Raw genomic sequence first — 27,282 nt, forward strand, 5'->3', positions numbered from 1 at the left:
TTTGCTTACTGATGTATTTTTAGTACCTAGAATAGTGCCTGTCACATTGTAGGGACTTAATAAATATCTGTTGAATGAATGAGTATTCATATGGGATCAACTGATATTTAAAGTCAAAATTGTAGTAGGAATTATTAGATTGGCTCCTAAATGAGACCCTTTCCTATTTGAAAGTGCCATTAATTATACAAATATCTATTTTTAATAATTTGATCTTTGGATTATTATTTATTATCCAAATAATCTTGTTTAATACATTAATATTAATATATGATTGTAGAGAATATGGAAAATATCAGGAAGTGTGCGGGCAAAATTGTATTACTTACAATATGTGTCATTCATATTTTAGTGTATTTTATTCTAATGTTATACAACTACTTTACACATAGTTATGTGTCCAGCTTTTTACACTAATATTTACATTGTGGGTGATTCCCACATTCTAAAAATAAATAATTGAATATTGAAAATATTTAATAAATATTTGAATATTGTAAATCTTTTTAATGTCTTCAAATTATCCAATCTAATAAATGAACATATTTTAAATTATTTCTTAATGATCTGACCTGTTTCCAATTTTTCATTATGATAATAATGCCATTTATTTAAATTAAAATAGGTTATATTAAGAAATCCTATAATTATGTTGTCATGGAATAAAAAAATGGAATGATTGTATGACACCTCAAAATAATGTAATGACATAGAAAGTTTGTTTTTCTAAACTGAAATGGACCAACACACACACACACAAGAAATGGTCCTTTGTTGTGCCAAGCACATTGTGTGGTCACTATATTTTATAGCCACGAAACAGTCTAGAAAAGATTCAGACAGATCAGCCCAGTAGTAGCTGCGGAAACGGAGACTGACCTTAAAAGAGACTGAACTTTAAATTTGGGAGCTAGACTCCTAGGTTGTTAAAAATATGAGACACACTAACAAAGTCTCAACTGATTGGAGAGAAAACAATCAAGCAGTAAATGACTTTAGTGGTCTATAACTGACTATGGTGAGAAATTAAATTAGTTATGAAAAAGATGGTGTACAAACAAAAGCATTCTACTATGTAGTATTTTATTTTCTCTGTGAATAATTTTTTCAGAGGAGTGAAATATTCATTCACTGCTGTACCCTGAACACCTAGAAGAGTCCTGGCATATTGGAGGTGATCAATAAATAATTTTGGACTGACTGATTCTATATATGTAATAAATATATAAACATAGGTCTATACATAATTTTATACTAATGATTTACTCAGTTTCCAGAGTTAGGATCTGCAAGTCTTTCCAGATAGAGAAATATGAGATATTAAAGAAATTAAAATGATTTTATTTTCTTGGTAATCAACTCTGTAAATAAGACAGAAAATTTCCACACAAAAAGCAGGCAAGGAAGTTTTGAGAATCAAATTGTTGATCTATACAGTTTAAATTGAAGAGGGACTTGCTCCACTTTCATTTGTTTGCTTCTGTAGATGTAGTCACAGACAGCTAATAAAATAATTTTCAATTGCTTTGGGAAAGAGTCAGGAATTTCTTCAAATTTGATTTGGATTTGTCCTCTGCTTTACCATCAATAAGTTACTTAAACTGTTAAGGAGGATTGCATAGCAGTCAAGTGCCATTTATGTGGTTGGAGTGCCTTATGTTGTGTTTTAAAAATGTCTTAATAGATTGAAATGTATTTCTCATGTTGAACAATCCCTAAAGATTTCAAGACAATTATAAATTCACTGGAATTTGTTTATTGTTTCAACAAGTTTCTTCTTTTTCTCACTCAACCATTCCAGTTTAAATGTTTCTTACGTATTTTATGTTTTTCTGTAAATTGCTTTAAATATTTTGGAACAAACTGAGTATGAAAAAAATCAATATTCATTTAATAAATTTTGTTTAGCACTTGCTCAGTGCAAGACCCTGGGATACTTTTAGCAATTTCAACAAAAATCATAAAATAAATAAATAAGTAATTACCTTATAAATCAACCTGAAATAATTCTAAATCATCAGGAATTATAAAATTCTAAGCCATCAGGAATCATAAAATTGGTATCATGTATTATCATCCTTCTGACATTAACTAAATTACTCTGAATAACATTGTTTTAATTCAGACCTCAGTGATTTACATAAAGAGTAAGAGGTAACATACAATAAGATTCACTAAAAACATTAAAAGATCATTTTTCAAAAGAGACCAAGAAAGGCCAAATTCATAGTTATGTAATTACTATAACTGAGCATGAGATTTTGGTTTCATCTTTTACTATTTATGGGAAAAGTATAAAAGATAAACATGTAGAAGGAAATGAGTCTGGATGATTTAAGGCAGGGAAGAGGATCAAAGGATAATGATACATTTATATTTAGATAAAATTTAAAATTATTTTAACCCACATTATCCTATTTATAATTCATACCAAATTACATATTATTGTTTCTATTTTATATGAGGACACTGAGGCTCAGAGAAGTTAAGTGACTACAACATCACTCAATTGTAAGCAGCATGACTGAGATTGAAAAACAAAATTATTTTTAAACTTCAAGCTCAGTTCTCTTTTCTCTACCAGAAAGGGTCTGATATCATTGTTTCAAATAAATATTGTTTAAAACAGACAAAACTTATTTACTGTCTACTGAGATTTTATTTCCATAAACATTTTAACTATGCTTAGAACAGACACAAAGTGACTCTCTTGGCTTAGAACAATTGGATGTAGACTCAAGCAAGGATCATTTACAGGGGTCAAGGCACTAGGCAGCTGGTAAAATCTTCCTGGTCCCTCCCTGCAGAGTTACCAGAAGAGACAACCACAATTTCTTCCCAACCTTGAAACACTTCAATGTCTGGAAAGACTGAATTGCTCTGGAAAGAGGATCTCATGCCTGAGATTTTGTCTTTGATATGGTCACTTGTATTCCCCATTACTTAGTCTAAAAAAAAAGCTGTTGTAGTCTCACAGAAAATAGAGGACAGAACAGTCATTCAGGACTGCTAGATAGCACTTTCTACTAAGGACTTTCTACTGATGTCTATTAAAGATTATCTTGTTGGTCTAGGAACTGGGTAAGTGGTTTGCTATACATGTAGGTGAGTGAAGAGAAGTAGAACATACACATACATATACATGCATATATTTAAAAACAATACATGTGCGTGTGTGTGTGTGTATATATATATATATATTTTTTTTTTTTTTTAGAAAGGGGAGCATATGTTTTTTAGGAAGAAGGAAGCATGGATTTAGCTTCAGGAGATCTGTTTGTTTATATATATATTTGGCATCCTTGAATTTTCCTGCCTTTCCCTATGAGAAGACAAAGCAGCACTGAAGTGCCCTTCTTATCAATGCTTTCACTGCGGTCTAAGGAAGAACCCTGAGTGTCGATGTCTCCATGCGTACACCTTTAATGTTAGTTGACACTAAGGCCTCATTACAGCTGGTTTGAAAGGGAAATTATTTAAAAATAATTCCCTGAGTAAGCGAAAGCTGATTCTTTTACAAGTAGCAAAATTTAGAGTTGACCTGACTCCTATTATTAGCTAGGAGTAGTAGGCCCAGCTGCAGCTAGGGAGCTGGCTGACCACAAATAAGGGGAGCCAGAGTGGCACAGCCAGTTTAAGCTGAACACACAAAGCTGAACTGAAACACGTTTTTGCTTACCTTGGCTGAGCATGAGGTAGGCACCATATGAAAACTCAAAAGAAAGCTTTCTGCTTTGATAAACCTTTGTCTGTGCCTATACCATGGGACTTGGCAGGACACTTCTGGAACCACAAAAGTTAACTGTTAGACCTGAGCAAAAGCCTACACGTAAAAACTAAAGCAAAAACTTAATACTGTTCTTTAGATTGTTCTTAATAGGACATTTATATTACACTAAAATGTTCACTTTAAATAAACACCCATTAAATCTATTAGGCATCACACTGAGTTTTGTAATTATTTAAACAAGTAATGAAATAATAAACAGCAAAAAAATTTTAAAGGTTCTCTCTAAATCAAGTGAATCTTTAATTTTCAACAGCTGATCTTTTTTTTTTTTTTTAAATGATTACTCAGCAGCAAGTTTATACTCCTGTTTCCTTAGACATTTTGGTTACATTTTTGGAAAAGAAAACTATGGTTTTCCAAGACCATTACACAAATCAACATAATTTTGTAAAATGATTTTATTTTCCTACTTCAAGTAAGATGAAATAATGGTAGAGATATTAATGACAGTGTGAATTTTCTCCAAAGTTGATATAATTACAGTATAATAAAAAGAAGTTATCTTTTCAAGTTACTACATGAAAATGTTAAGTAATTTAGCAATTAATACACTTTATTTAAATGTAGCAATACATATTATAATATGTTGACTTTACTATGAAGTTGCTGAAATTTTAACCTGTACATTTTTAATGGCTGCTTTTTACATTAATGGTTATTATAAGTCAATAGACTAAATAGAAATAATTAATAAAACTATTTTTAAAAGCTAACTTAGTACATAGGTAGTGATATTTAGTTCAAATTATATTGGATTACTTAGCAAAAGTAATGGGGTTTTTCCCACTTTTTGAATATTATAAATAATGCTCCTATGAATACACATGTATAAGTTTTTGTTTGGACATATGTTTCAATTATCTTGTCTATATACCTAGGATTAGAGGTCCTGGGTCATAGGGAAACTACATTTAACTTTCTGAGAAACTGTCAATTTTTTTTCTAAAGGCACTGCACCATGTTACATACTGACCAACAATCCAAGAGCATTCCATTTCTCCATATCCTTGTCAACACTTGTCATTTTCCATTGTTAGATTATAGCCATCTGATAAATTTTTGACTTTCATGACTTACAAAGAACTGATAAAACTTGCATGTGGGAGGATGGAAGAAGAAGTTAAAGATGACCGTGAAGTCAGTGACTGGTTTAGGCTGAACACAGACAGTGTTGAACTGAAACACATTTTGCTTCCCTTGGCTGAGTGGATGAATGAATGATGTTTTCATTACTGGAAGTGGAGCATCATGAAGAGCTGATTTCAGGGGAGAGACTAAATTGTGAGATTCTTGAAGTACCTCATCATTTACAATAGCAGGATGAGAACTTGGAACTATAACAGAGTTTATAATGAGTGATTTTCAAACTTGTAGAATTCAAGCAAAGACTCTGGAGCCACATGGTATCGGTTTATAACATTTACTACCTCTATGACCTGAAATACAGTAAATGCTCAAAATAAGTTAGCTATTAAGTTATTAATGTCAGCTATACTTTTTGATAGCCCAAGTATAACAAATCTAAATTATTATTAACAATTAAAATACCATTGATAATATCCATGATTGTCCATTAATGATAAGGAGACAGGTAAAGAACAAAGTTCATATTAGAAGGTTAAAGGAACTGTATTAAGATCCATATTAGAAAGTGAAATCTACATTTATTTAAATAAACCGGTTATATATAAAAAGCAAAAATGGGTGTTCTGTGGTGTGGGAATCAATGGTTTTTGTAATATAGTTACATTAGAAAATGTGGACCTGGATAGATCACTGAGGGATAGAGATAGCTTTGGAAATCAAGAGGCCATTGTAGAGAATTTGTACTCATGTGGCTTGAAAGGAGGGATGAGAACAGATCGGTTCTCATAAACATTACCTGAGAGGGGAGAAAGTGGAAAGCACCTGGTAACAACTTCCCTCACATTGCCACTTTGGCCAGAATGCTGGTGAAGACCAAGAAATGATCTTGCTACATATTTAGGGTGATGAACTTGCCACCAATGTGGACAAATCCTCTGTGCTCCACCTCAAATATTATAGTATTGGAGAAGTCTAGTTTTGGCACAAATTCACTGTGGTAATTATACTGAAGGCCACGTGTGTCAAGATGATGATGGCATAGTTGAGCCTATTTTATATGATCCTTTGAAAGGAAAATAGCAAATACAGAAAGTAGAAAATGGGTGATTTTTAACCATTAATTTTATTTTTGGAAGAATTAGAGTAAAATTTTTTTCTTTTTGTGTTATTGTTATATTAGTTACAGTAACTAGAGATAAGTTTGAACATATTTTTAAAGTTTCTAAACTCTCTGGCATATAATAGATTTTCAGCTAATAATTGACATATGTTCTTGAAATGCTTGCCCTGAAGATGATCTGTAGACTAAACAGAGAATCAGACTGGAATCATTGGTTTTGCTTAGTGAATTGAAGAATCAGGTCTTTGGAAAATCATTCATAAGAATAACAAAATGCTATAATATCTATTGTCATGTTCTTCTGGTTCCTAATGTTAGTTTGAATTGGGGAGAATTGAATTGGCAGTTCAAAAATTTTTGAATTTATATCACTAGAAAAGATATAGCAAAAGCAATACTTTCCTCCACTGAAGGATTTCAGCATGAAGGTTCTTTAGGTCTAGATCCAAGCAAAATAGTGAATTGAAAGTTTTTCTTTCATGATCTCAATTTTCCCTTTTCACCTTCTCTACATGAGTTCTTTCCTGTCTGTATTCCTCAGGTCAAGGAGACATTGCATCTAATCAGAAACTGGCGATATTTGTCTCACTATGTCTCCTTTTCCTTCTACAGTTTATATATTTATACATTAGTTTTAAACAAAAGGACCCATGAAGAATAAACTAAAGGTAATCAGTTCTAACTAGTTGTGCCCAGTATGATGTTTGCTACTCTGGGAATTCTGAATAGATATTGTTAAAACATTAATTTTTTCATTTGTTATCTTATTTCATTATACATACAATTAGCAATTGCTTCTTCTCCAATACCAAACTCTTGAGAAATCAGTGTGTTGTTTATCAAGGTTTAAATGCAAGTTTTATTGAAGCAGATTTTGTCCAAGTCTGTCCCTGTAACAGATTCAAAGCAAACAAAATTATTTTAGAGATACTAGACTTTGTGTTAGATAAACACAAAATAGGTGACACATGCTGACATTTCTCATGGTAAGAATTCTAAGAATTTTTTAATATAATTTTTAACAGATTTGATGAAACAGATTTTAACATCAATGAAACAGATTAATATATGCTCAGAAATTCATCCAAATCTTATAAATTAGATTTATAAATAAACTGATTATCTACCAATATTAGAATTCAGCCTTCATGTACTTACTGGTTGTTAGTGTAGTTTATTGACTATAGCAATCGTTTAAAAAATCATTCTCAGCCAGCTAAACCTTGTAGGAAAGCATCATTTCATATGGAGAAAAAAATGAAGATGGTCCTCTGGGGTTCTCAAGAAATGTTAACAGCTGTTCTCCCCCTCACCTTCATCAGGAAGGTGGCATGGGCAGGAGCCTCCTGAGGTTGAAGGTATGAGAGGGAGGAAGTGATGTGACTGATAGGCTCTGTGTCTCCACTAAGTACACCTAGTGACTATGATTTTTTGTTTCTCTTGCACTTCATAGGCCCAAGGGAAGTCCTGCTTTATATGTAAGTTTATTTAGCATAGAAAATTCTACACTGCTTGTATAATAACTGTCTTTACTGAAAGATCAAGAATAATTAAAATTAATACAACCTGGATACAAATAGTAATCAGTGTGACTCAGCGAAGTATATTGGTATACACTGTTAAAAGAGGCCAATCTGTTGGCACAGCAATGCTATGACCAAAAAAACCCCAAAACAAACAGCAACAAATCACCAAAAAACCAAGACACATACTAGAACCTGTACAGTGAAATCTGTCGTAGTTGGTCCAAGCTAAACGTTTTACCAGATTTTTAGTAAAGCCATGAGTGTCTTTTAGGAAGTGTACTTGCTGAGCATTTCTCTCTGATGTTTTGTCTCAATTACACTCCACCTGCAATGCACTGCTATCATTTTTCCCTTCCCCCATTAGCCTTACACACCACATACTTCATACTTCTGAATTCTCCCTCCTCAGAACCTTTTATTCCATCTCAAAGATTTTAATCTGAGCCTACATTCCTTCTTTAATCTAGCATCTACTAATTGACTTTGAAGTTGAGCTTTTCTCATTCAGGCTTTGGCACTTTCAAGAAAATATTTGGCCACATTCAACTATTTATCTCTTTTCAATCCAGTAATGTTTTATTAAATTATAATGAAATAATTTTAGAAGTTTTAAAAATTAAATGTGATCATTTATTATAGGGAGTGAAGATATCAAGATATATTTTAGTGGCATTACTCTCATCCATATTTATGCAGAGTAGTGTCAGCAGAAATTAGCATTAAATACATAGTGGAATATATTTCCTAATACATCTGTAAATGTGTAATACACCCAAACAGGAATAAACCTAAATAAAGCAGCATTTGGTATTGCTTATCTCTTCCACCTATACTGAATACCAGAGCGTTAAGTGGTTTCTAATGCTCCTATCTATAAAAACATCTAAAAGGATTCTTTGTTTTAGATTTCTCTAGAAAGAAAATGATTAAAAATGAATTATGAAATAAACTATACAATTGAACAGTTAAATATAATTCTTGGTTGTTGTTTTTTTTTAATGCAATTGAAAGGTATTTCAACAAAAGTCTTTTCCAGATTTATTTATAAATTCTATGATCTGTGAACCTGTAACTTGTATAGTGATGTAGGAAATATAAAAAAACAGAAGAGATACTCTTAATTCTCATTTGCACTTTCTGCAAAAGCTGACATTATTGTTCTCTGTTCTTCCTGAACATCTCTTGTTTTTACATCTCCCCAGCATTTGTCTCTCTCTCTCTCTCTCTTTCTGAAGCTTTAAGGAGGAATTTAATGTTCTTTATTGTTTAGAAGGAAAAGAATTACTACTGGATAAATACCTTTTCAAGAAACTTCCTGTTTATGTGAAATCGTTCATTGATTTGTGCACCTGTGAGTGTGTGTGTGTGTTACAATATCAGACATCTTGGATGACAGCACAAACCCATATTTTATCTTTTTCTTGTTTAAACTTGTTATTTCAGTATGTTGAGGTTACTTTGAAGCTTATTTTTTCTTCTATGGCATCATAAGTACATTAACTTTGAGTTTATCATGTAATTATTTCAACTGAGAACACTAGCTTTGCCTTTTAACTTTCTCTCAGGTATTTCTTTTTTTTTTTTTTGATTAATTAATTCATTTTTGCCTGTGTTGAGTCTTTGTTGCTGTGTGCAGGCTTTCTCTAGTTGTGGTGAGGGGGGCTAATCTTCGTTGCAGTGCGTGGACTTCCCATTGTGGTGGCTTCTATTGTTGCAAAGCACCAGCTCTAGGCACGTGGGTTTCAGTAGTTGTGGTATGTGGGCTCAGTAGTTGTGGCTCGCAGGCTCTAGACCGCAGGCTCAGTAGTTGTGGTGCACAGGCTTAGTTGCTCCAAGGCATGTGGGATCTTCCCGGACCAGGGATCGAATCTGTGGCCCCTGCATTGGCAGGAAGATTCTTAACCACTGTGCCACCAGGGAAGTCCTCTCAGGCATTTCTTACTAACCACATTTACTGTGTGTGTGAATTTGGAAAATAAGATGCTCAGTGGACCCTGACAGATTTCTAACCTTTGCTCCAGAAACTTAATGTTCCTTGTGCCTCCCACTATTCATGGAGAGACAAAACCAAATAAGGTATGACATATTCTTAAAAAGTTTAATATATGGTTGGGGTATGTGGAAGGGGTCAAGAGAAGAGAGATAGTGACATTTGAGCTAGATTTCAAAAATTGCTGGATATCCACAGGTGGGGACCATGGGAAGACAATTTTAAATAATGTGCACAACATGATTATTTCTGACGGCACTAACTGGAAACAATCTAAATGAAAAAAAAGAGAGTAATGATTATACATTATTGTATATTCTATTGTAATTAAACACTAACTTAATGACCCAAGAAATCACTCAAAGATATAGTGTGTTTACTAAAGTTTGTAGGCAACTATGAATATTATATATATAAAACATACATATTAATTGCTTTAAAAAGACTTGATTAAAAAACATTGGAAGGTAGGATTGTACAGAATTTTATTTCTTTTTAACACATGAATGTATCTTTAAGTTGTACCTTGTAATTTTTTAAAAGAAAAAATATATGTCTATAAAGAGATGTGTAGACATTTATTTCTGTGAAACTCTATGTGCAATCGTGGAACTGGTGTGAACCAGAATTGGAGGGGAAAATAGAAAGCAGGGAGAGACTACTGTGCTTGTCCAAGTGAGACAAAATGAGGGTAGCAATACCTGGAATGAAATCAAGTGGACAAACACATCAAATGCTGGGGAGAAAATGGAAGAAAAAACAACAAAAATACTTAATTGAAACTAAAAATGAACAGTAAAGAATCAAGAGTACTTGCAAGGTTTTTAGTCTAAACAGCAGGAAGTATGGAAATTCTAGAGATGTGGGCACTACAAAGAGAAGAAAATTAGTGAGGGTAGATGGAGGATTCTCTTATTTGAGATTGTTGGTAGCATCATCATGCAAAGTCTGGCAGAATGTTGAAAATAAGATTCTAGGTTTAGGAAAGGGCAGAATTCTAGATATGTATTTGAGTTGCATCATTATAGGTGCAATTCTGCAGGGTAGAAAGGACAGAGAAGATGTAAGCATAGAGAGGGTTGGAACAGAGGTTTCCAAGTTATTTTGTGCCTTGGAGCACTGACTGTGGACCCCTTCTCAGAATAATGGCTTTACATACATAAAATAATTTATGAATTAATATAGGTAACAATTAGTTTGAAATAGAGCTATCAAAATATTTTTTAAAAAATAATTTAAAATGTGATATATTAATATGAATTGTACTTATTAATATATTAGATAATATATTAATATACTCAATTTAGTGGGGTGTGATAACTGCCATAATTCAAATACAATGATGACTCTAAACAACATTTAAGGAGACCTGAAAAACTTTAATGTGATATAAACTGTCTATGTTTTCCAGTGGTGCCAAAGTCACAGTACTGCTAATACCACTATGCTTTGTAACTACAGTAATATTTTATGGAAATACTAAACTTATGTTTGAAGTTAGTTAGATGCCCTTTCTTATCATGCAAATTCACGGACTCCCTGAATTGAATGCACTGACTCCTTGGTGGTCCATGATTAAGAGCTTCTTTAGAACAGGTGCATGTGGGAAGACATAGATTCCTAGAGATGGTTTGGGACATAGCAGAATATATTTGGTTGTGGAAACTTCCCAGCAAGGGCATGTTTGTGTTAATGTGCAGTAATGCCAAAGAGAGCATTATTTTTAAGATCATAGACTCCAGGCGAGAATGCCAGTTTAAACACTACTTAAACCTTCTGTGCCTCAGCCTGTCTATTTTTTAATCCTCAAAGGGTTATTGTGAGGATTAAATGTATTAGTGTTTGCAGTATGGCCTTGTGCATGTTAAGCACTATATAAAAAGTATTTATCAAATAAATAAATATGCTCAGGTTAATCCTCAAGCTGACTGAGCCATGCAATTAATTACAGGTTGCTTCTAGCGTAAAGGTCTTCTGAGCCAGTGAAATAGACAAAAATTGAGAAGACAGAGAGATAGGAAAAAACAAAACAAAACTAGGAGCATGCAAGTCAGTAGGAAATGAGTTTTTAAGGGAGATAACTCAGAAGAACAGATGCTACTTGGAGGTCAAGTACTAAGCCTGAGAACAGATATCTGGATGGGTATTGGTAATCAGTAATTAGGTCATTGGTAGTCTTCTGGAGAGGATCCAATATATGGACAGAAGCAGATGCCAGACATCAAGCCATTTATTGAATAGGTTGATAGGAACAAACAACCAGTGAATTGGATTACTTTGCTCAAAAGTCAGTTCATGAAAGAAAGGAGATTGAAAATTTATCAGATTTAACAGAAATGACCTAGATGGTACAGGGGAAGTAGTCAATGAAGGGAAAGATTGTAATTGATGGAGAAAGAGAAGGAGCAAACAATTACTAGAACCAGGTCCTGATTAATGTAGGAAAGAATGAGACTTATGTAGAAAGTTTTACCTTGGACTAAAAAAGAGGTCAAATCCTTTTGAAGCTGGGGGCTACAAGGAGAAACAGATGAAGGTAGCCAAGTGTTATGATCAAATTAAAAAGAACACCTAGGAGGCCTCTATGCTGGAGGATCCTTCACCCATAACAGTTGTGGAAGAGATATTCACAAGAATAGAGAGTGTGGAGAAAGATGGAAACCCCCTTAGGGTGAGTGAGAAACTTTTTTTTTTTTTTTTTTGTGATAAGTGGGCCTCTCACTGTTGTGGACTCTCCTGTTGCGGAGCACAGGCTCCGGACGCGCAGGCTCTGCAGCCATGGCTCACGGGCCCAGCCACTCCACGACATGTGGGATCTTCCCAGACCGGGGCACGATCCTGTGTCCCCTGCATCAGCAGGTGGACTCTCAACCACTGCGCCACCGGGGAAGCCCGAGAAACATTTTTGATTGATTGCTACAGGAAATGCAACAAACATCTAATTAGAGATTAATATAAATATTGTCAAGTAGCTATGGGGACTTAGTTGGGCTAAAGAGGATAGTTAGATTTCATCCTAAATATCACTTCCCTAGGTAAATCCACATTGATTAAACTCCCAGCATATGTTTAATTATCCCTGCTGTGTGATTTCATTGTGCCCTGCATTTATATAATTATTTTTTGTTGTATGGCTAGAGTGTAAACTTTTTAAGGGCTCCATTTTGTTCATTCGTATACACATATTCAAAACATGGCACATAAAGGATATTGAATAATTTTTTTGCTTTTAATAAGTGCCTCTTGGGAGATGGGTCCAAGATGGCAGAGTAGAATGACATGCACTCACTCCCTCTTGTGAGAGCACTGGAATCACGACTAACTGCTGAACAATCATCAATGGGAAGACACTGGAACTCACCAAAAAAGATACCCCACATCCAAAGACAAAGGAGAAGCCACAATGAGACGGTAGGAGGGGCACAATCACAATAAAATCAAATCACATAAGTGCTGGGTAGGTGACTCACAAACTGGAGAATGATTATACCACAGAAGTCCACCCACTGGAGTGAAGTTTATGAGCCCAACATCAGGCTTCCCAACCTGGGGTTCTGGCAATGGGAGGAGGAATTCCTGGAGAATCAGACTTTGAAGGCTAGCAGGATTTGATTGCAGGTCTTCGACAGGACTGGGGAAACAGTCACTCTTGGAGGGCACACACAAAGTAGTGTGCACCTCAGGACCCAGGGGAAGGAGCAGTGACCCTGTAGCAGACTAAACCAGACCTACCTGCGAGTGTTGGTGGGTCTTCTGCAGAGGTGGGGGGTGGCTGCTGCTCACTGTGGGGACAGGACACTGGGAGCAGGGGTTCTGGGAAGTACTCCTTGGTATGAGCCTTCCCGGAGTCCACCACTAGCCCCACCAAAGAGCCTGTAACCTCCAGTGATGGGTCACTTCAGGCCAAACAACCAACAGGGAGGGAACTCAGCCTCACCCATCAGCAGACAAGTGGATTAAAGTTTTACTGAGCTCTGCCCAACAGGGAAACACCCAGCTCTACCCACCATCAGTCCCTCCTATCAGGAAGCTTGCACAAGCTTCTTAGATAGCCTCATCCACCAGAGGGCAGACTGCAGAAGCAAGAAGAACTACAATCCTGCAGCCTCTGGAACAAAAACCACATTCACAGAAAAATAGACAAAATAAAAAGGCAGAGGACTATGTACCAGATGAAAGAACAAGATAAAACCCCAGGAAAACAACTAAATGAAGTGGAGATAGGCAAACTTCCAGAAAAAGAATTCAGAATAATGATAGTGAAGATGATCCAGGACCTCGGAAAAAGAATGGAGGCAAAGATTGAGAAGATGCAAGAAATGTTTAACAAAGACCTAGAAGAATTAAAGAACAAACAAACAGAGATGAACAATACAATAACTGAAATGAAAAATACACTAGAAGGAATCAATAGCAGAATAACTGAGGCAGAAGAACAGATAAGTGACCTGGAAGACAGAATAGTGGAATTCACTGCCGCAGAACAGGATAAAGAAAAAAGAATGAAAAGAAATGAAGACAGACTAAGAGACCTCTGGGACAACATTAAATTCACCAACATTCGCATTATAGGGGTCCCAGAAGGAGAAGAGAGAGAGAAAGGACCTGAGAAAATATTTGAAGAGATTATAGTTGAAAACTTCCTTAACATGGGAAAGGAAATAGCCAGCCAAGTCCAGGAAGTGCAGAGAGTCCCAGGTAGGATAAACCCAAGGAGAAACATGCCAAGACACATAGTAATCAAATTGACAAAAATTAAAGACAAAGAAAAATTATTAAAAGCCACAAGGGAAAAATGACAAATAACATACAAGGGAACTCCCATAAGGTTAACAGCTGATTTCTCAGCAGAAACTCTATAAGCCAGAGGTGAATGGCATGATATATTTAAACTAATGAAAGGGAAGAACCTACAAGCAAAATTACTCTACCCTGCAAAGATCACATTCAGATTTGGCAGAGAAATCAAAAGCTTTACAGACAAGCAAAAGCTAAGAGAATTTAACACACCAAACCAGCTCAACAAAAAATGCTAACAGAACTTCTCTAAGTGGAAAACACAAGAGGAGAAAAGGACCTACAAAATCAAACCCAAAACAATTAAGAAAATGGTAATAAGAATATACATATAGATAATTATCTTCAAAATAAATGTATTAAATGCTCCAACCAAAGGACATAGGCTCATTGAATGGATACAAAATAAAGACCTATATATATGCTGTCTAAAAGAGACCCACTTCAGACCTAGGGACACACACTGACTGAAAGTGAGAGGATGGAAAAAGATATTCCATGCAAATGGAAATCAAAAGAAAGCTGGAGCAGCAATACTCATATCAGATAAAATAGACTTTAAAATAAAGAATGTTACAAGAGACAAGGAAGGACACTGCGTAATGATCAAGGGATCAATCCAAGAAGATATAACAATTATAAATATATAAGATCAGCTCAATACATAAGGCAAATGCTAACAGCTATAAAAGAGGAAACCAACAGTACCACAATAATAATGGGGGACTTTAACACCTCACTTACACCAATGGACAGATCATCCAGACAGAAAATTAATAAGGAAACACAAGCTTTAAATGACACAACAGACCAGAGAGATTTAATTGATATTTATAGGACATTCCATCCAAAACCAGCAGATTAAACTTCTCAAGTGCATATGGAACATTCTCCAGGATAGATCACATCTTGGGTCACAAATCAAGCCTTGGTAAATTTAAGAAACTTGAAATCATATCAAGCATCTTTTCCGACCACAAAGCTATGAGATTAGAAATCAATTACAGGGGAAAAAAACGCAAAACAAGCAAACACATGGAGGCTAAATAATATGTCACTAAATAACCAAGAGATAACTGAAGAAATCAAAGAGGAAATAAGAAAATACCTAGAGACAAATGACAACAAAAACACGATGATCCAAAACCTATGGGATGCAGCAAAAGCAGTTCTAAGAGGGAAGTTTATAGCAATACAATCCTACCTCAAGAAACAAGAAAAATCTCAAGTAAACAATCTAACCTTACACCTAAAGTAATTATAGAAAGAAGAATAAACAAAACCCAAAGTTAGTAGAAGGAAAGAAACCATAAAGATCACAGCAGAAATAAATGAAATAGAAACAAAGAAAACAATAGCAAAGATCAACAAAACTAAAAGCTGGTTCTTTGAGAAGATAAACAAAATTGATAAACCTTTATCCAGACTCATCAAGAAAAAGGGGGAGAGGGCTCAAATCAATAAAATTAGAAATGAAAAAGGAGAAGTTACAACGGGCACTGCAGAAATACAAAGCACCATAAGAGACTAGTACAAGCAACTCTATGCCAATAAAATGTACAACCTGGAAGAAATGGACAATTTCTTAGACAGGTATAACCTTCCAAGACTGAACCAGAAAGAAACAGAAAATATGAACAGACCAATCACAAGTAATGAAATTGAAACTGTGATTAAAATTTTTCCAATGAACAAAAGTCCAGGACCAGATGTCTTCACAGGTGAATTCTATCAAACATTTAGAGATGAGCTAACAACCATCCTTCTCAAACTCTTCCAAAAAATTTCAGAGGAAGGAACACTCCCATACTCATTCTGTGAGGCCACCATCACCCTGATACCAAAACCAGACAAAGACACTACAGAAAAAAAAATTACAGACAAACATCACTGATGAATATAGATTCAAAAATCCTCAATAAAATACTAGCAAACAGAATCCAACAGCACATTAAAAGGATCATACACCATGCTCAAGTGGAATTTATTCCAGGGATGCAAAGATTCTTCAATATACGCAAATCAATCAATGTGATATACCATATTAACAAACTGAAGAATAAAAGCCATATGATCATCTCAGTAGATGCAGAAAAAGCTTTTGAAAAAATTCAACACCCATTTATGATAAAAACTCTCCAGAATGTGGGCATAGAGGGAAACTACCTTAACAAAACAAAGGCCATATACAACAAACCCATAGCAAACATCATTCTCAATGGTAAAAAACTGAAAGCATTTCCTCTAAGATCAGGAACAAGACAAGGATGTCGACTCTCACCACTATTATTCAACATAGTTTTGGAAGTCCTAGCCATGGCAATCAGAGAAGACAAGGAAATAAAAGGAATACAAATTGGAAAAGAAGAACTAAAACTGTCACTGTTTACAGATAACATGACACTGTACATAGATAATCCTAAAAGTGCTACCAGAAAGCTGCTAGAGCTAATCAATGAATTTGGTAAAATTTTAGGATACAAAATTAATGCACATATATCTCTTGCATTCCTATACACTAACAATGAAAGATCAGAAAAAGAATTTAAGGAAATAATCCCATTCACCATTGCAGCAGAAAGAATAAAATACCTAGGAATAAACCTACCTAAGGAGATAAAAGACCTGTACTCAGAAAACTGTAAGACACTGATGAAAGAAATCAAAGATGACACAAACAGATGGAGAGATATACCATGTTCTTGGATTAGAAGAGTCAACATTGTGAAAATGTCTATACTACCCCAAGCAATCTACAGATTCAATGTAATTCCTATGAAATTACCAATGGCATTCTTCACAGAATTAGAACAAAATATTTTACAATTCATATGGAAACACAAAAGACCCCGAATAGCCAGAGTAACTCTAAGAAAGAAAACGGAGCTGGAGGAATCAGACTCCCCAACTTCAGACTATACTAGAAAGCTACAGTAATCAAGACAATTTTGTTCTGGCACAAAAACAGAAATAAAGATCAATGGAACAGGATAGAAAGCCCAGAGATAAACCCATGCACCTATGGTCAACTAATCTATGACAGAGGAGGCAAGGATATACAATGGAGAAAAGACAGTCTCGTCAATAAGTGGTCCTGGGAAAACTACATGTAAAAGAATACATGACAGCTACATGTAAAAGAATGAAGTTAGAACACTCCATAACACCATACACAAAAATAAACTCAAAATGGATTAAAGACCTAAATGTAAGATTGGACACTATAAAGCTCTTAGAGGGAAATATAGGAAGAACACTCTTTGACATAAATCACAACAAGATCCTTTTTGACCCACCTCCTAGATTAATGGAAATAAAAACAAAAAATAAACAAATGGGACCCTAATTAAACTTAAAAGCTTTTGCACAGCAAAGGAAACCATAAACAAGATGAAAAGACAACTGTCAGAATGGGAGAAAGTGTCTGCAAATGAAGCAACTGACAAAGGATTAATCTCCAAAATTTACAAGCAGCTCAATATCAAAAAAACAAACAACCCAATCCAAAAATGGGCAGAAGACCTAAACAGACATGTCTCCAAAGAAGATATACAGATTGGCCACAAACACATGAAAGGATGTTCAACATCACTAATCATTAGAGAAATGCAAATCAAAACTACAATGAGGTATCACCTCACACAAGTCAGAATGGCCATCATCAAAAACTCTACAAACAATAAATGCTGGAAAGGTTGTGGAGAAAAGGGAACCCTCTTGCACTGTTGGTGGGAATGTAAATTGATACAGCCACTATGGAGAAAAGTATGGAGGTTCCTTAAAAAACTACAAATAGAATTACCATATGACCCAGCAATCACACTACTGGGCATATACCCAGACAAAACCATAATTCAAAAAGACACATGCACCCCAATGTTCATTGCAGCACTATTTACAATAGCCAGGACATGGAAGCAACCTAAGTGTCCATAGACAGATGAATGGATAAAGAAGATGTGGCACATATATACAATGGAGTATTACTCAGCCATAAAGAGGAATGAAATTGGGTCCTTTGTAGAGATGTGGATGGACCTAGAGACTGTCATACAGAGTAAAGTAAGTCAGAAAGAGAAAAACAAGCATCATGTATTAACACATATATGTGGAATCTAGAAAAATGGTACAGATGAACCAGTTTGCAAGGCAGAAATAGAGACACAGATGTATGGAACAAAAGTATGGGAAGGGGGAAAAGTGGGGGTGGGGGTGAACTCAGAGATTGGGATTGACTTACATACATTAATATGTATAAAATAGATAACCTGCTGTATAAAAAATTAAATTAAATTTTAAAAAAGAAAATGAGGAAACTAAATTAAAAATAAGTAAATAAATGTCTTTTATTTTCTGGACTTACTGTGTATTTTAGAAGAGTCTACACTAACCTAGTAGCTTTGACGAATTTGAAGCATCCATTTCAACTCTAGCAATACCAATTTGTTAAAAGCAAATTAATGAAACTTCTTCCCTCATTCAGTCTTACATTTTCCTCACATGGTCCTCCATTAACTATCCTGCTCTTTACATCTCATTTGTTTCTTGTTTGTGGCTTACAATTATCTCTTCAGCTTGACCATTACAGGAATTCTTCTTTACTGACCCTTTGCAATTACCCTTGAGTGCAATTCTGTTCTTGACGGGCATCTTGTTCTGTTCCCTTTCCCACCCCATGTGATTCTAAGTGTTCTCAGGAGCTCAGCCCAGTGTAAGGCAATCTGCTTAGCTAGCTCTTCTAATGCATGAACACTGGGTCTGGCAACAAAAGATAAAAAAGAAAAAGTAATTCACATGGTTTATTAAGGGTCAGGAATTACCTGCTCTGATGCAGCAAAACGTCTAGAAGGTGAAGGATTCAAGTGGTATGTAAAGTTGGACAGGAAGTTGAGAGATGTCAAAAGATAAGTGGTCTTCTATAAGAATATATATAAGTGGAGGATCTAATTGTTACTTCCTTTGAACATTTACTGAATAACCACTGTAATGCATAGCTGCCATGAAGAAAAGAAAGTTTAATAAGGAAGTAAAACTACAGATCAAAGCAGAAGCTTCTAGACTAGACTTTTCCAGGTCTGGTTTTGGATCTTTTAAAACTAATTTTACAGAATTAGTTCAGTATGATATCACTTATATGTGGAATCTAAAAAAGAAAACAAACTGCCCTTTACGCGGTCACGCTGAGCTAGCGCCTGGGCCTGGGATGGGGCCGCAGCGTCCACACACTCACTGCCTCCTGCTGTCTCCTGCTGCTTCCGGACCATGGTCACCGGCAAAGTGAGCAAGCTTCAAGCCTTCGTGAAAATGTGCAAGCAGGACACGAGTGTTCTGCACACCGAGGAAATGCACTTCCTGAGGGAGTGGGTGGAGAGCATGGGGGGTAAAATACCACCTGCTACTCATAAAACTAAATTGGAAGAAAATACCAAGGAAGAAAAAACAGATAGTAAGAAAGTGGAGGAAAACATAAAGACAGACGAACCATCAAGTGAGGAAAGTGATCTAGAAATTGACAATGAAGGTGTGCTTGAACCAGGCACTGATGCCCCTCAAGAAATGGGAGATGAAAATGTAGAGATAACTGAGGAGATGATGGATCAGGCAAATGATAAAAACGTGGCTGCCATTGATGCCCTAAATGTTGGTGAACTACAGAAAGCCATTGATTGTTCACAGATGCCATCAAGCTAAATCCTCGTTTGGCCATTCTGTATGCCAAGAGAGCAAGTGTCTTCATCAAATTACAGAAGCCAAATGCTGCCATCCGAGACTGTGACAGAGCTATTGAAATAAATCCTGATTCTGCTCAGCCATACAAGTGGCGAGGGAAAGCACACAGACTTTTGAGCCATTGGGAAGAAGCTGCCTATGATCTTGCCCTTGCCTGTGAACTGGATTATGATGAAGATGCTAGTGCAATGCTGAAAGAAGTTCAACCAAGGGCCTAGAAAATTGCTGAACATCAGAGAAAGTATGAGCGAAAACGTGAAGAGCAAGAGATCAAAGAAAGAATAGAAAGGATCAAGAATGCTCGGGAAGAACATGAGAGAGCCCAGAGGGAGGAAGAAGCCAGACAACAGTCAGGAGCTCAGTATGGCTCTTTTCCAGGCGGCTTTCCTGGCAGAATGCCTGGTAATTTTCCTGGAGGAATGCCTAGAATGGGAAGGGGCATGCCTGGAATGGCAGGAATGCCTGGGCTCAATGAAATTCTTAGTGATCCGGAGGTTCTTGCAGGCATGCAGGATCCAGAAGTTATGGTGGCCTTCCAGGATGTGGCTCAGAACCTGGCAAATATGTCAAAATATCAGAGCAATCCAAAAGTTATGAATCTCATCAGTAAATTGTCGGCCAAATTTGGAAGTCAAGCATAATGCCCTGCTGACAAATAAAGCCCCTGCTGAAGGAAAAGCAACTTAGATCACCTCATGGATGTCATAATAACACAAACCAGTGTACCTCTGACCTTCTCATGAAGAAAGCTGGGGTGCTTTGAAGATAATCTCTACCCCTCTGCCCCAAATGCAGCTGAAACATTTTACAGTGGTTTTCCATTAGGGTATTCATTCAGATAATGTTTTCTTACTAGAAATTACAAAATTTAAACCTTAAAAATATTTAAAACAAATTAAAAGGGAGTGTTAATCCCTACATTTTTCTTTACTAATCATTTTGGTTTTTTCCTTTGAATTAATTAGGCAAGGAAGATACTTCAGTATGGAAGATTTATTGTTCAAGTTTGAGTGAAATAAGATTTATTAGTGGGAGGCAAATGTAACATTTAAATAGATAAAGTTTGAGCTGGATATATGGTTACTGAAGCATTTTGATTTATCTTTTTAATTGCTTTATTATTATTTTTTTTAATGATTTGCTTCCATGAAACTATTGGGACCACCAGTATTTCAGTAGGACCTGGGTAGGGACTGGAAGTACTTGGCAGGGCAGCAGTAATCTTCCTGCATTTTATATAATGTGTACCCTTGTGCAGATGCATTTAAATCTTACACTGTGGTGAAGGGATGATTTTTACACTGCTGCAGTAAAATCAGATTACTTAGCTCTGTTCTTATCTGATATTTAAAATAAATGTTTCATATTACCACATATGGGAAATAAGGAAATATTTTTCTTCTTGTATTTCTATGTTTAAAATGTTCTTTTCAGATCAGAAGATGCCCAACTCTTTGTCTGCTTTCTACTTGTTTTCACATTTTTTTTCCTCTTACTCTTCTTGGGCTAAAGATGATGTTTTTTCACTAGCATCATACTGCTATCATCATTCACAGCATAATTAATGCTGGGTTTAATTTAATATGTAATACAAATAGTGGCTACGTAGGGTAATACCCATAATAGATGTAGTTTCTTACTTGGCCAAGAGATTTCATATTTAAGTGTTAGATTTCCTCTTTGGTGAAATCTTAACATACCAAAAGATGTTGGAAGAAGGGATTCACTTTGGTGTTTGGTCTCCTACTTAGGAAATACCTACGGCAGTTAGAGTTTATCTTGTAGTATTAATTTTTGGAGAAGTTTGAATTAATTGATACACAAAGAGGGGAACCTAAATTCCTAATCCAGCATGAACTAAAAAAATTGATGAGATTCATGGTGTTTCTTCATTGTGGAGTTGTCAGCATTATGAAAGATGCATTGTTCTATTCAGCTCTTAAATACTGCAGCCATGTCCCCACCTCTCCTTATTCCTTCCCTCTCCTCCAAGGATAAAGAAAATGATAAATTTTCTGTTGTACATACAATCCTTATATTAAATGAGGCTAAGTCCAGGCACTGTACCAGGAATTGTTAGGTTTCTACTTATTATCTTTCAATGTAAAAAGTGCTAGTTTAAAAGCAATTTCAAGGGATGAGAGCCTCTGTACTTTGCTTATTTGAAGAATCAATGGTAGGAGCAGTGAAGTAAATTCCATGGAATACATTTCTGAAATCATAAGTAAGTTGATTCAAGTTTTTACGCTTTGCTGTACACAAGCAAATAGAAATGCATCTGTTAGGTGAGAAAAAGCTGTATGCTGATTGAGTATGCTTTTTAAAACCCTTTAAAAATACTCAACATTAAAACATGAGTTTGAGCTTGCTGGTGTTCTTTTTGTTAATATGTGTTCTCCTCAAAATTTCCAGTGTGTGCTGTAATTCAGGACCAGCTGCTTCTGGATTTTTCATTTGATTTACACATTACCTAAGTACCTTCTAACATTGCACATATTACCATAAACAGGTAAAAGTAAAATTGGTCTGAAAATGTATCCTGTGCTTTTTAGACTTTTAAGTTAATACAAAGTATGTCTTCAAACAAAAAAAAAGAAAGAAAGAAAACAAACTAATGAATATAACAAAAAAGAATCAGACTCACAGATATAGAGAAAAATTAGTGGTTACCAGTGGGGAAAAGGATGGGAGGGGGGGCAAGATAGGGGTAGGGGATTAAGAGATACAAAATACTACATATAAAATAAATAAGCTACAAGGATCTATTGTACAATATAGGACTATAACCAATATTTTATAATAACTATAAATGAAGTATAACCTTTAAAAGTTGTGAATCACTATGTAGTACACCTGAAACTTACATAATATTGTACATCAACTATACCTCAATTAAAAAAACAAATTTCTGGGACTTCCCTGGCAGTCCAGTGGTTAACACTCCGCGCTTCCACTTCAGGGGGCATGGGTTTGATCTCTGGTTGGGAACTGAAATCCCACATGCCTCATGGTGAGGCTAAAAACAAACAAACAAATTTTGCAAAATTATTTCAGTGCAACATACATTTATTGAACATAAAGTAAAATTATGTTTGTTATTTTTGCATGATAGGGAATCTACTCTGTGTTATTTGTGTTTTTCTTTTATCATTCTTGATTGTGTACACAAGAGTATATGCAGACTATTTCTTTTTTTTTCTTTTTTTTTTTTTTGCGGTACGCGGGCCTCTCACTGTTGTGGCCTCTCCCGTTGCGGAGCACAGGCTCCGGACACGCAGGCTCAGTGGCCATGGCTCATGGGCCTAGCTGTTCCGCGCATGTGGGATCTTCCCAGAAAGCAGCACAAACCCGCGTCGCCTGCATTGGCAGGAGGACTCTCAACCACTGCGCCACCAGGGAAGCCCAGACTACTTCTTCAGTGAGCACAGAGATCCCTTAGTGATCTATTTCATTTAATAAGCTCTTGTCTAGTACTTGCTATGTGTCAGGCACTTTTTTAAGCGCTTTACCAATGTTAACTTATGAAATCTTATGACTTCATGTAAATTTATTTTTCCTGGTAACTTATGTGAGGATCCTAAACAGTGACTCTCCTGGAACATTCCTGTTAATAAATTTATTTAATAAATCAAACATACTAAGAATAAATACATTTAAGTAGTAATCAAATGCTACCATGACGAACATACTGATGTCTATATTTGCAGTCTATTTGATCTCTCTTAACACAAAAAGGACACATATGAGTAGATTCACCTATTCATTTATTCATGTATGTATGCATATCTCCTTTTATTCAATACACTTTTACTAAGTATTGCTGTGTAAAAGCAACATGTTCAGTGATTTAAAAAAAAAGTTATGAATAGGATCACTTCATATTCAAGAAGTTTATATACTGGGGGCCGTATGTTGGGGCAAAGAATACAGATAAGACAAGAAAGCAAATATGTACACAGAATACATGTTAGCTTGAAAAAAGAAGTTCTATAATAAAGATAAAAATAATGCCCAGGGTGGACTATGTAAAACTAGAGATGGGAGCATTTAAGCTGAATATGTGCCATTTTAGTGATGGAAGTCCTTACTATGACACAGGCCAAGAGGGTGTAGAAATATGGATGGACTTCAGCTGGATCAAGATTTTCCTGGGCTACAGTGATGTGTTGACAATTGTTAGGGGAAAATCATTTGCTAAATTATCGAGAAAATGCAGCCTCTCCAGTAAAAGGAAATTTTTCTACTAGTTTCCAGTGGTAAAATAGTCTACCAGTTCTACATTTTTTGTTTTACTGTTTCTGAATTTTGATTGCTGTAAGAACTAGAAATATCTTTCATCTCCAGCTGGCAATAAAGCTCTACTCCATTTTCCAAGTTGGACTGCTATAATCTTCTTTAATGAGTCTACCATAGCTCACTCTCTCCAGAGCCTCCAACTGGATCAAAAAATAATCCTTAGCCAAAGGAGCAGCAGAACAGCATGGTTTCTCCATCCTGATGCAATGCTTTTTACAATAGTTACTACTTGATTTCTGTTCCAACTAAGAGGTGTTTTGACAGATTAAATAAAAGATGAGCCTTGAAAACTCATGAACCTTGTTTCCTTATCTCTACTTTATCATAATAAAAACATTAATTCTGTTCTCAGAGAGGGAAAAAATTCAAAGGTTCCCCAATTTTTGCCTGGTATAATCAGATAACAGCAATCAGATTTTTTAAAGGTGACATCATGTAAAGTCTTTTCAGACTACAGCAATACTTGCTGGTCTAAAATATTAAAACTACTAATTAATGAATTTTTGAATGAGGAAGCAGTAAGTGATCAGCTGAATTGCAAGTTCTGAAATTTTGTAACATCTGCTACTCTTGAAACAATAATATACGAATGAAAATTTCTTCTATACTTTTGGAAATGTTGTTAATCTTGCATTACCTACAAGCAGATTCCATACAAACATCTTAATAAATGTCTCATGAAAAGCTAGTTAAGATAGGTAACGATAGCCTCATTTAAAGAAAAACGTAAGACAGTGTTTGCATTTGCCTGTGTTACCAAAACTGATTGAATATTTTCCATGTAGTTAATGACTGTAGAAGAAATTAACTCACACATTCATTGTGTATAATTGTACTTATTTTCCTTATTCAATACAAAAGGTTGTTGTCAAATTATGCTGTTTGTAGCACCTATGGCAGCTAACTGGGTACAGAGAGAGGAGGTCAGAAATATCAGGTAAAAGCTGGCTGTTGATATGGACATGACATCTCATTTTGGAGCAGTACAATTTATGCTGTCTGATATTTCAAGAACTTTCTATGCATTTTTCTTCCATACGAAGGGAGAAATTATATAGAAACTATGATTGTTTGTGGTGTTTTGAAACAATAAAGAAGTAAGTTATGAAGGGAATGATTTTACATTTTTGACACATTAAACCAAATATAGAAGACAAATGTGCCAAAGGTCACCTCAACAATATTACAGACTCTTGCAATCTGATTCTTTAAACCAAACCTAGCAAAGCACAAGTTATTTACTAGAAAACAAAACTAAACCAAAAACAAACAAAAAACTCCAATCAGCCTGAATTTCACTGGAAATTTGTAGGGCTAATGTGACACGAACTTCAAGTTGTCCATGAATGGTCAGTTGAGAAGGACACTTACATTGAACACATTTGCAATTTTAGTCCACGCTCTTCATAGCTTTTGAAATTTCAAACTTACTCATACAGATACAGCACATCAGCTGTAGCCAAACTGAATAAACACACTCTAAGTGTTTTAAATCAGTCCTTAAAACAATTTTCAATCTTGGGTTATAAGGGATGAAAATTTCCTTATGCACATTGCTTAAAAACTTCTCCTGGTTGGTTTCATTTTTGTGTGTGTTTAATTTAGCCAGCTCATTTTCTTCAGATTTATTTTCACCAATTACATAGCAGTCAATCAAATATATAAGATTCATGCCATTGACGTTTTCAAAGTTACATAGCTACTAATCAATAGGCTAAAATATTATGCCTCATTCTCATACCCACTGGGTAAATGGTGGATTAGAGAAGATATTTTAACAAAGAAATAGAGAGAGATAAAAAGAGAAACAAGAGTGTGCCACAGTTCCAAGATCTTTATGGACAAGTAAAATTAATCCATGTATTGAAAAGAGGCTTGGCAATAACTTGTCAGGGCCCATGTATGTGGTAAAGCAGTAAACCAGAGGCAGAATTGAGATTCAGGAGGGATATCACATTTTTTATTAGACATTTGCAATATTTTGGTAATCATTTACCTTGAAAGCCTTGGTGGGAGTCAAGATCATCTCTCCTCGGAAAAGCTGAACATTCTGGCTTTCCCAGCTAGGGTATGGTCCTGTGACTCAGCTCCACAAACCACGCGATCTAGACTTGAATTTGGACTATGTGTCTCTCTCTCTCTTTCTCATGACTGTGGTGGCAATTTCTACAAGGCCAAGCTCCCTGTGAAGAAAGTTTTGTGATTTATTTTTTAGCTAGGAGCTCACATTCCTTGAATCTTTGTGGGAATAATTTGAGGCCTGGGTAAAGGATGTGTTCTTCTGAGAGGATACAACACAGACTGTTTTCACAGGCAAAACTTTGGTAATAACACTCTGGGAACTGCCGAGAAATCAATTTGACTAGTCCATTAAATAGTGCCTTAAATAGGCTTGTATTTAAAGAGCCATTAGCATGTCTTTTTGGCACGTGTGGTGCTAGCTGGTGAACATTATTAAAGGTCTAGAATTAGGCTTGTTTAATAGTATTCAGAGGTGAGAATGAAAAATATTGGGCAAAGGGGAACTACAGTTGCCAGTATGCACTTTCTGATTTTTAATGACATTTGATGTCTAGCTGAAGTCTTTTGCTACTCTTTTTTTTTTTTTAACATCTTTATTGGGGTATAATTGCTTTACAATGTTGTGTTAGTTTCTGCTTTATAACAAAGTGAATCAGTTATACATATACATATGTTCCCATATCTCTTCCCTCTTACTTTTTTCCTTCAGTGTGACTTTTCAGATTGAAGCAAATGTAATCTCTAATTGAAGGTATTTGGATATAGATTGTGATTCAGAAACCGTAGATTCAAGTTTCATCTTTTTTTGAGAAACACATTTTTGGTTCTTATCTTTTGGTGAAAATATATAAGAATGTATTGTGGATATTTGCTTACGAATGGAATTGCTGGGTCATACTGTATCTTTATGAAAAAGCTTTCCTAA

The 27,282-nt window shown here is 35.3% G+C and overlaps 1 long non-coding RNA gene and 1 pseudogene across 3 annotated transcripts; one reads left to right on the plus strand and one right to left on the minus strand.

The window, feature by feature from the left end:
- Nucleotides 1-1,749: 1,749 nt before the first annotated feature.
- On the minus strand, nt 1,750-26,646 carry LOC137219053 (uncharacterized). 3 transcript variants are annotated; one of them, XR_010940963.1, is made up of 5 exons: nt 26,332-26,646; nt 22,927-23,055; nt 7,155-7,342; nt 6,779-6,886; nt 1,750-3,783 (listed from the first exon to the last, which is right to left on the minus strand). It is a non-coding gene; the product is annotated as an uncharacterized lncRNA (long non-coding RNA). The 3 variants fall into 3 exon arrangements; XR_010940962.1 differs by lacking the exon at nt 7,155-7,342 and having other exon boundaries at nt 26,332-26,638; XR_010940961.1 differs by lacking the exons at nt 7,155-7,342; nt 22,927-23,055 and having other exon boundaries at nt 26,332-26,628.
- LOC137219051 (hsc70-interacting protein pseudogene) lies at nt 19,545-20,907 on the plus strand (annotated as a pseudogene).
- Nucleotides 26,647-27,282: the final 636 nt, after the last annotated feature.

Source organism: Pseudorca crassidens, chromosome 2 (assembly GCF_039906515.1).
Source record: "Pseudorca crassidens isolate mPseCra1 chromosome 2, mPseCra1.hap1, whole genome shotgun sequence".
Classification (NCBI taxonomy): Eukaryota; Metazoa; Chordata; class Mammalia; order Artiodactyla; family Delphinidae; genus Pseudorca; species Pseudorca crassidens.